Source organism: Geospiza fortis, unplaced genomic scaffold (genome assembly GCF_000277835.1).
Source record: "Geospiza fortis unplaced genomic scaffold, GeoFor_1.0 scaffold262, whole genome shotgun sequence".
Lineage (NCBI taxonomy): Eukaryota > Metazoa > Chordata > Aves > Passeriformes > Thraupidae > Geospiza > Geospiza fortis.
The window spans coordinates 1,039,521-1,049,694 of NW_005054510.1; the positions used below are offsets into that span (position 1 = coordinate 1,039,521).

A 10,174-nucleotide genomic window follows, 5' to 3' on the forward strand; every position below is an offset into this window, starting at 1 on the left:
CTGAGGGATCTCAAAGCTTGCTTTCATTTCAATCTCGCTTATAGTTTCCATATTCTCAAACTCTTTTGCCAGACAATCATATTGATAAGGCTTTCCTGTTTCATCTTCCCCAGCACCTCTCCACTGCTCCCCTCTGCCTCTGCTCCTCGGCAGCAGCAATTTGTTATCCCCAGGAGCAGCAGCAGCAGCTCAGCACCTTTGTGCAGCCCGGGAGGAGCTGCACACACAGAACCTCTGCTCGCAGCACCGGGCCGAGATCCGCGCGCGTTTTCTCCCCCGATAGAATTCTCCTTCTGTTTCACCAGACAAATAATCTGTTGCGACTCTTATTGCTTCTTATCTTTTGCAGCTTGGCCCGGTTCCACGCACCATTTTGTTCTCAGAGATGCCTAAGCTGATTCTTCAGCGCCAGCCAAAACAAATGAGAGTCTTGGCTGGCAGTGTGGCGGCAGCAGCTGGTTCCACCGCGGCTCCTGAGCCCAGCACTGGGGCACCTCGGGCTGGGATCGGGATCCTTGTCCCTCCTGAGGGGCCTGGGGAGTCTGGTAGAGTTGGGTGAGCTGAATTTTAGTGGAACAGTGGAGGTTTTTATTAGAATCTTTATTAATCTTTATTTATCGTGTGTTGTCCCAAGGCCTTGGTCATGAGGGGCACGCGGGGACAGAGCTGGGAATTGGAATTGGGAATTGGGAATTGGAATTGGGAATTGGAATTGGGAATTACCCAGCACCTGTCCCAGACACTCCCCTGCCCTGGGATTGTTTCTTTCTGCAGGCAGACAATCTTTCTCCTGGCAGATTTTCTCTTTCTCTCTGACAGAACCAGAGGTCACAGTCTCAAGCTGCACAAAGGGAAATACAGGTTGGATATCAGGAAGAAGTTTTTCACAGAAAGGGTGATAACGTTCTGGAAAGTTCTGCCCAGGGAGGTGGTGGAGTCCCCATCCCTGGGTGTGTTTAACAAAGCCTGGATGTGGCTCTGGGTGTCAGGGTTTGGTTGAGGTGTTGGGGCTGGGTTGGAATCGATGATCTTGAAGGTCTCTTCCAACCCAGTGATTCTGTGATTCTGTGAATTCTGCGAATTCTGTGATCCTGTGAATTCTGTGATTCTGACCTTTCCCTGCCTTGCCCCCTCCATTCAGGCTGCCAGGGCACCACAGCTGGAGCTGATGTGGCTGCACAACCCCACAGAAACAGGGCCTGGTCCCAGCTGGCCCCACAGGCACTGCTAAAGCAAATATTCCTCCATTGTCCAGTTTATCAGCCCTGGTGCATGGAGGGGATGTGCAGCACCCCCAGGAGACTTTCAAAGCCCACTTTGAACACAGCTTGAATTAGAGAAACAAAGAGAATGTGTATAACCAAGGCAGTGGTTAATAAATAAAAAGTGCAAGAAAAAACAAGGTCCAGCAGATTCTTAAACATCTGAAATTTGGGATCTTGCCTCAGTCTGGATCTGAGCTTTCTGCTGCTGCTCTGCCAGTCACTGCTGCTCAGGTGTGAAGCTGTGGCAGGAGCAGGATGAGCTCTCAGCTTCTGTTTCACAGACTGAAACCTTCTTTTCCCTTTTCCCTGACCATTCCAGTCCAGGTGAGGGGCTTGTAATTGGGCAAACCAGATGGGTTTGGGGACTGCTCGTGACTTTGGGCAAATTCCCTAGTGTCTCACTGATTCTCCTTAATGCCCATCTTTAATAACATTTTCCTACAGCTGCTGTGAGGCTTTTGTGGGATAAAGATAAAATTATCGAGGTGTGTGGCTGTATAGAGACTGGGAAATGAGGATGGATGGATGGATGGATGGATGGATGGATGGATGGATGGATGGATGGATGGATGGATGGATGGATGGATTTATAGATTTATAGATTTATAGATGTATGATTTATAATATGGGAAGGCCAAGCTGGTAAAAAACTTGTAGCCACACTGTCTCTGCTGAGACAAAGGAACATTATGTCACTGTGAAAATGCCACGCATTTTATTTTAAAAGGGCATCATGGCAAGGCTATAATCAGATCCCTCAGTGCCTTAGACAGCTTCAGAACCTGATTCAATAAAAACATGGCTGGACTCCAGCAGGATGAGGAGAAGCAGGCTTGCTGTGGGACTTTGCCTGCAATTCCTCTGTTCCGGAGCACTTTGGAGCACTTGAGCTCCTCTGGGTTGTTTGCTCTTGAACAGGGAGTTTCTGAGGGGGGACATCAAAAAATATTATGTTTGGGTGGGGAGAGCTAATTGATTTGACAGTTAATCAAAAAGTACTAAGGGAAAATCAATATAGAGTAAAACAATCTAGTCTTCAGTTCTATATTGTATTCCCAGTGGCATTGTTGATTGTATAGCATCAATGTCATCTATTTTAGATGGAAATGTTACCAACTATAATGCCACTGTTGATGTTTCAAAACGCTTCTAATCTCATTTCAATAATAGCTTCTGTCTCTCTCAGTGACACACGTGCCATAACATCCCTGGCTAAATTGACAGCACTAATAACACGCTGCGAGTTTGCATTATTCGGACCCCTGGCTGCATTTTTGATCATTCAGGGGCTCATACAGCAGAAGGGTGGGCACCTCCTGATGGGGTCTCTGAGGTTGAGATGACCCCAAGGTGTTGGAAAGTCTCTTTTTCCCAGCTCCAAGACTGAAGAAGAAGTTGGGATTCCTTGGCTCTCGTTCTCAAGGTGGTTTATTTGCTCTTATCTTTGACATCCTCTTTCTGATCTGCTGAGATCTGTCCAGCAGATTGGGCTGAGGCACACTGACCACCCTTGGGGTGGTGTTATCTTTTTATACTAAAAACTACCTGTATTTTATTTACAATAATTTCCCCATACCTATCACCTATGTTAGACAGTCTGTCTCTACCCTAAACCAATCCAAAAGTGCCACAGCAGAAGATGGACGACAAGAAGAAGAAAGAGGAAGGCTGGACATGGCCAGATTTCTCCATCTTGCCTCCTGAACCCCCATTCCAAAACCCAAAATTTCTACATTTTCACCCTGTGATTAATTCAGTATCATTCTATTCAAACCCTTGTGGCTTGTAACTCTTCACACAAAGTTGGGAATTTTTTCCATGGGTTAAATTCAAAGGCACAGGTGGTTTTGACTCCATGCCAAGGTCTCTGAGCCCCCTGCCAGGGTCTGGAGTCCTCCAGGGCAGTCAGAGGAATTCCCACCCAAATCCCTCCATCCTGCCTCCTGAACCCCATTCTAAAAACCCCAAAATTCTACATTTTCACCCAGTGATAAATTCACTAACATTCTAGTCAGACTCTTGTGGCTCACACAAAGTTGGGAATTGTTTCCATGGGCTAAAATCGAAGGCACAGGTGGTTTTGACTCTGTGCCAAGGTCTCTGAGCCCCCTGCCAGGGTCTGGAGCCCTCCAGGGCAGCCAGAGGAATATTCTGGATTCTGACAACCTCCCTGAAATCCTCAGGGGAGGGAGTGCCTGGACATTCCCAGGGCACCCTGAGGATCAGAGCTAACAGGGATTTGGGGTGACCCCAGAGCTGGGAATGTCTCAGAATCACTCAGGAAGGACAAGTTTAGGGCTGAGCTGGTGGCCAGGACTGTGGTTTAACTGCTGGTTTAACTGTGCTGCCTCCTGAGCTCTTGGCTCTCTTCAAGTGGACTAAAAAAAAAACCCACAGGGAAATTCCTTGCTGGTTTTTTGGAATCTCTTCCTTTGAATCAAAGGCTGACACACCGAAGCCAGAGCCTCTGGTGTGGTTTTAGGGCTTGTTTTGTTTTCATCCCTCTTGCAACCCAAGAGTGAAAGCTGGAAGTGGCACCAGCCAGGATGCTGCAGTGGTGGCCAAGGGTGAGAGGGACAGCTCAGCATGAATCAGATCCCCCAGACAAAGCAGGGAGCTCTCAGTTCCTGCATGTCTCATCCCAGTGAAATTCAGAGTACAGCTCATCATCCTTTCAGTGATAATTTGACTTGAAAACTTCAGGAGGTCTCTGGAACTTTTTATGGGGAAAACTGCAGCACATTTTGTGTCTTCCCAGCCTCCTCCTGGACCAGGCTGAGCAATAAAAGCTCTGACCAGGCAAAGCACTTCAGCAGATGCTTTGCTCCAGACTTAATTTCAACTCCACTGACCTTGACTCAGGCTTAAGTTTTACCCAATAAAAAAGTCACATTGGAGTGAATGGACTTGAAGCTCTGCACTGAATTTTAAACTCGGCCTTTGCCAGAGCCCTGCACTTGAACCTTTTTCTGGAATATACAGGATGTAAGTGGGGACACAGAAACAGAATCTTTCCAATAGATCCTTCATTTAAAACAGCTTTCCTCTTCAATTATCAGCAGTGGATTTAAATGGGATGAAAATTCAGCCCTTTATTTCTGATTTTATCTTTTCTTTCCTCCATTCTTTCGCAGAGGAATTTTCCCTTTATTAACTTTTTGAGCATAAAACGCAGAAAATAAATGAACAAACAAAACCTGGAGCAATATGTGAGATCTTTAAACTAATTCAGGAATCGTTATTACTGACATCAGGAGAAAGAAATGCAAGAACACAAATCTATTGCTTTAAGCTGGGATTTTCAGAAGAGCCTGTTGGAGTTTGGCACTCAAATCCCATGAAATCCCCTTTATACTTTTCACTTCTCTTTCTTTTCTTTTAATTTATTTTTCCTCGACATGGGAAAGGGCCTGGTGAATTTTAGGGAGGGTTTTACACTATGCTGGGGATCAGCATCCAGGATTGGAGCCAGCCCAGAGCTCTTGGAGCACACAGGAGCTGGGAATTCCTGCTCTGAGGAGGGATGGGAGCTTGTGGGGCCAGATTTAGTTTTTAACACATCACCTGTGAAATGTCCAGAGGAGCTGTGGCTGCTCCTGGATCCACGGGAGAGTCCAAGGGCAGCTTGGATGGGGTTTGGAGCAACCTGGGATAGTGGAAAAAACCAAAAAAGATCATCTCAAAAGTCCCTTCCAACCCAAACCATGCTGGGATTCCATGCTGAGGAGAAGGGAACAGGGGACAGGGGTGAGAAGATGAAGAGGGGACAAGGTGGCTGAAATAAGGCCCAGAGGATGAGCAAGGCAGGGCTGCAATGTGGAATATTGATAAATTATAGACACATCCAAGGGATTCTGGGGTTTTTTTTCAGCCCAAGTTGTTGTTGTTGTTGTCGGGTTCCTCCATGAATTCCTTCAGCCACAAGGTTCAGCTGCCATCAGCCACCTGAGCATGTAATTATTGATCTTCCTTGGCAGATGGACGTGCTGGACATGAACTGTTGGTGACCCTGTTCCTCATGCAGGGTCCTGCACATCCCATATTACAATTCCTTTAATTAATAATAATTAACGGAGCAGCCATATCCCACCCTCCTGACCTCACCTTGCAGAGGGGCACAGGGAGCTGCTTTCTTACCTCCCAACAACCTGTGCCTCCATCCCAGGAATATTTTAGCAATTTGTGGCAAACCCCCCAGCCCTGTTGGTTGCTGTAATTAAGCCAGCCCTGAGCTCTGCTTCCCTTTCTCCTCCTGCCAGAGGAAAATTGATATTTTTGAACACACCCAGCAGAATTTGCTCAGTTTTGCTTCTCAGTTGATTCCTTGAGAGCCACATCCTCAGCACAATGCAGGGCCGTGAACCAGATTCTCTGGTTTGATGGCCCTGACCATCAAAGCTCTGAAAGATTTCAGGACTGCAGCAAACCTTGGATATTTGGTTTCCCGTTCCAGCCTTCCTTTGGTGCTGATTTCTCGTCTCACTGTGGTCTCTCTGATGAAGATGAGGTACCAAAGATGTGCTGCCTGCTGCAGCCCCTGAAGTGAGGCTGCTGCTGGGGTGACCTTTTCATTATTCTGCAGTTGGAGTGACTGCCTGTCCCAGCCCTTTCCCACACGGCCGGCAGAGGAAGGGAAATGCTGGATAATCAGCACAGAATGCAGAAAAGGTCAGGATAATCCACTCTGCACGAGGGGTGGATGTGCAGACAGGTAACAACAGGCACAACTTGAGTTTTCTGCCTTCACAGGAAGTTGTGTTCTCTCCCCTATCCCCTCCCTGCCCAAAGCAGCACACAGCAGTGTTGTTATTTTTAAAAATGCTCTTAAGCTTTACAGGTTTTGCAGACCTGTCTGTAGCACAGGAGCAACAAGATTCAAGGGGAAATATTAGAAAGCTTCCAGCACTCTCTCAAAAAACCATTCCAAATGTCTTACTCCAGCTCAGTTTTTTACTCCTTTCCCTTAAAAAAAATATGAAAAGAGGTATGACATGAATATTGCAAGAGGCAGCCTGTTAAAAACTGCAAACAGAGTGAGCTGTGCTCCCTTTATCCACTGGTGAAACAGAACCAGCAAGGGAGAAAAAGGGAAAATGGCAGAGATTTTGAAAAGTAGTGTTTTGTTCTGCTCCCTCAGCTGCAGGGTGGAAGATTCAAAACAATAGTGAGGTTTTTTCTGAAAATTTTGTGGCCAGCTATTTAATATTTCTTATCATGAACCCTCCTGCAGAGCAGTACAAATTCCTCAGCTGCAAGGAGATGCTCAGGGACAGCACCACTGTATTGAAATGGAGATAGCTGAATTTATCACAGGAATTAGATGGATGTTCCAGCTCAAATTTACATGCCTAACAGCAGCAGAGGGACATAATTGAAGAATAAAATCGAAATAATCCGTGGGAGGAAGCTCTATGGTATTACAAATCAGGTTGGTTTTCTTCATTAATCAAGCTAAAAATCAGCCCTCTCCTTTCTGGGAGGTTTCCTTCACGAGATTCAGCATAACCCAAAGGGTAGAAAATAATTAAAGAATGTGCAGGACAAGCCAAGGTCAAGGTGAAGCTCGAGGGAACTTTCATCAGCCACTTTCAGGCAGGTGGGGAGCAGGTTAATAAAACCCCTGCCCTTCATTACTTTGTTGTCCAAGAGAAACCCAACGTTGCTCAGCAAGGAGGGGCTGCAATAAAGATGAGCAAGGCAGGGCTGAAATGTGGAATATTGACAAATTATAGATGTGTCCAAGGGGTTCTGGTGCTTTTCAGCCCAAGGGATTGTTGTTGGCAGGTTCCTCCATCAGTGTATTCCTGGTGTCATTGCTCATCTGGGATGATTTTTTGTCACAGAGAAGTTTGTTGGACTGAAACCCCTGCAGACTGCTTCAAAGTGAGAGCACCAAACCTGGAATGAGGGTTGGTACCAGTTCTGACTCATTCATGACTCGTTTTTGCGGTGGTTTTGGTTGATTTTTGGTTGTCCCTGTCCATCTCTGCTGCCTGGGATCCTGGAACGAGCATTTCCTTTTATCCCCTCAGGAATAATCCCTTCCCTCCTGGTTCTGCCAACACTTTACCTGGCTCAGGTGTCCAGCAACACCCCAAATCCATGGTTCCAGTTTGTTTAATGTCTGAGTGCTTCAGGTGTGTGCACAGCTCCTCCCTGACATCCCTGCAAGGTCATGGTAGCCAAAAATGCAAATATCTCCCCAGTTCCTGCACGAAGGAAGGGAAAATTGAGCCACATTCATCCCTTGGGTTTGTCTCCAGCACTGAGGATTCTCTACCCCAGTTCTGTCCCTGAAATCAGATTTGCTGTGGAACTTGCTAAGGGCAGGATTTAATCTGGATTTCCTGCTGGCTGGAGGCTGCTTTAGCCTCTGGAACTGAATATTTGAAAGCAGAATTTCTTTACATCCTTTAGTTTAGGTATGGAACGGCATCTCTGCTTTGAATCCAGGCCTTTTTTATTCACAGAGTGTCTGAGGCCAGATCTTTTTTTACCTGGTTTGATCCTTTTTTTATTTTTTTGGCTTCCAAGCCAGACTGCACCTTGTGCTGCTCAGGTACTGTTTGTTAATTATGACCACAAATTTTTTTATTATATTATTTTTTATTTTCATTATTACCACAAAATTTGGTTTCCTATCAGTGGGAGTGCCCCAAGCCCTGGTGAGTAAATTTGTAATATCTGTAATTTTTTAGAGCCAGGCTCCTGTCCAAGGAGCAGCCTGGCTGCCTGGAGCAGAGCATTTGACACCTTCTCTTGAACACTGCCCATTATTACTTTCCCCCTTTTCCACAACAATAATCTGAATTTCCACAGGTCGGGGATGCTAATTATTAATATGATAAATATGCCAGCTAAATTAATTAATTAAATTAAATAAACAATTTGACTTTAGACTCTGCTGCCATTTAACTGTAACTGAAGTCAAAATATAATCCTGAAAGCCTCCAGAATGAATCTGCAGTTTTCCTTCTGTGACTGTTTTCATTGTTTGGAAACAATTAAATCTCAGGAAGCAATTACAGTGAACTGAAGTGCTGCTGTAGCAGCCAGGTAGTGGAATGTTCAGGTGGTGATAAAAACCTGAGTTTAGGAGTTACTCATCTCAGCTGAGCAAGGCTTGCTTAGTCCATGTTATTGCCCAGACCAGAATTCTAAATGCCTGGACAGCTGAAATAAAAATTCAGTGCCAATTTCTGGACAGTTTGACACCAAAGACTTGGTGTTGATCTAGAAAAGGGAAATAGAAATTGTTTAGAGGGAGGGAAAAGTCCCAGGTGGGAGAGATCCTCATCTTTTCTGGTTGGGGTTTAGGCTACACAGGGCCAGGTCCGACCCAGCACACACCAGATCTAGCTCCACACTGTTTTTCCTAGGTAAAAACTCCATCCTAATCCTGATCCATCCTAAAAAACCATTCCAGCATCACCAAAGCCACCAGAGAATATGAGAGTCCAGCCTGTCCTGTTTTCCCCTCAGTAAATATTAACTCCTCCATGAAGCACTGTGGTCCCTATGCCAGGGAGGCACTGCCAGCTCTCCTGGCTCTTCCCAGTCCCTCTCTAGGGGAATGAGGAACACATTCCCTGTGGGAATCAGCCCCTCATTCACCTTTTTCCAACCCTCTGGCTCTCCTGGCTCTTCCCAGTCCTTTTCTAGGGGAAGGAGGAACACATTTCCTCTGGGAATCAGCACAGAGAGAAACAAAGATGTAGGGACATGGGAAAATGCAGGGACAGGGAAAGGTTTGGGGACATGGAGGGAAAGGTGTAGGGACACGGAGGTGGAAGATTCACCCTGCTTTGGAGTATGGAATCACAGCCAGGGTGGGATGGCAGCCACTGAAGGTGGAGATGAACACTGAGAGCATCATTGCAGTGGGGTCAGAGCTGGCTTGCAAGAGAAAATGCAGAAATGCAGGTCCAGCAGTTGCTGGGTGCTTCCTCTCCTGCCAAAAGTGAATGCAAAGGTACTGAACACATAAACACAGCCCTTCATGAACAGACAATTATTGAAATCTCACCTAAATCCATGTAAAATTCCACCTTTTGTTTGTCTTCCAGTCCAAGAGTTTCCAAGTAGTCATGGTCCCTTAAATCTATCTATCTATCTATCTATCTATCTATGTATCTATCTATCTATCTATCTATCTATCTATCTATCTATCTATCTATCTAATCTCTCTATCATCTACCCATTTAATTATTGGTTTCTGTGAGTTTTTTTCTTGCCTTTGGAATTCCCTGTTCCTGCAGACTCAGGTTCTTACTCCAAGTGGGGTTTGAACTGGGTCATTCTCCCTTTCCCTTTCCACTTCTGGCACCTGAAAATCTCACCTGCAAGGTGCTGCCTGTCCCACAGATCAAACTTTCAGGCCCTGCTGCCTTAAGGCAAGGCTGGCTGGACTGGTGCTGTCCTTTTAATTCCTTGCTTTCTCTGCTCCAGTGGCTGATAAGCCACTTCTGGCTGTCTAGTCATGTAATCCTTTAATTTTTTAATTTCAAGGAACTGTTTGCAGCTCGCCATGACTCAACATTTGACTGCAAGCTCTTTTGAGGCAAGGGAAAAGTTGATTTGTGCAGTGGGGGAAGAGTGATGACGGTGAAAAATCTCAGCAGTGCCTTTTTTAGCAGACTTTTAAAAATTTTTTTCTGGAAAATTAAATGTCTGAAACGATGATTGGCCTGATGGACTTGACCCTGTAATATTTGCACAGTGCTTGGTGCAATCTCAGTGCTGTTCACCCTGAGAACAGGGGGAAGGGATATCTCTGAAAGGGCCGGAGTGATGCTGAGCTCCCAAAAAAGTTGTGGAGGGGAGCTGTGAAGTGCAGAACGAGCAGTCATTTCAGGGCCAGCCAATGGAAAATTATTGGGAAAATGAAGATAATTGAACTGAGTATCTGT

General features: G+C 45.7%; 1 long non-coding RNA gene across 1 annotated transcript; it reads right to left on the reverse strand.

Moving 5' to 3' along the window:
- Positions 1–2,105: 2,105 nt before the first annotated feature.
- On the reverse strand, positions 2,106–9,098 carry LOC115948759. The gene is made up of 3 exons (XR_004082540.1): positions 9,065–9,098; positions 4,830–4,911; positions 2,106–2,190 (listed from the first exon to the last, which is right to left on the reverse strand). It is a non-coding gene; the product is annotated as an uncharacterized LOC115948759 (long non-coding RNA).
- Between the last annotated feature and the right edge of the window lie 1,076 nt (positions 9,099–10,174).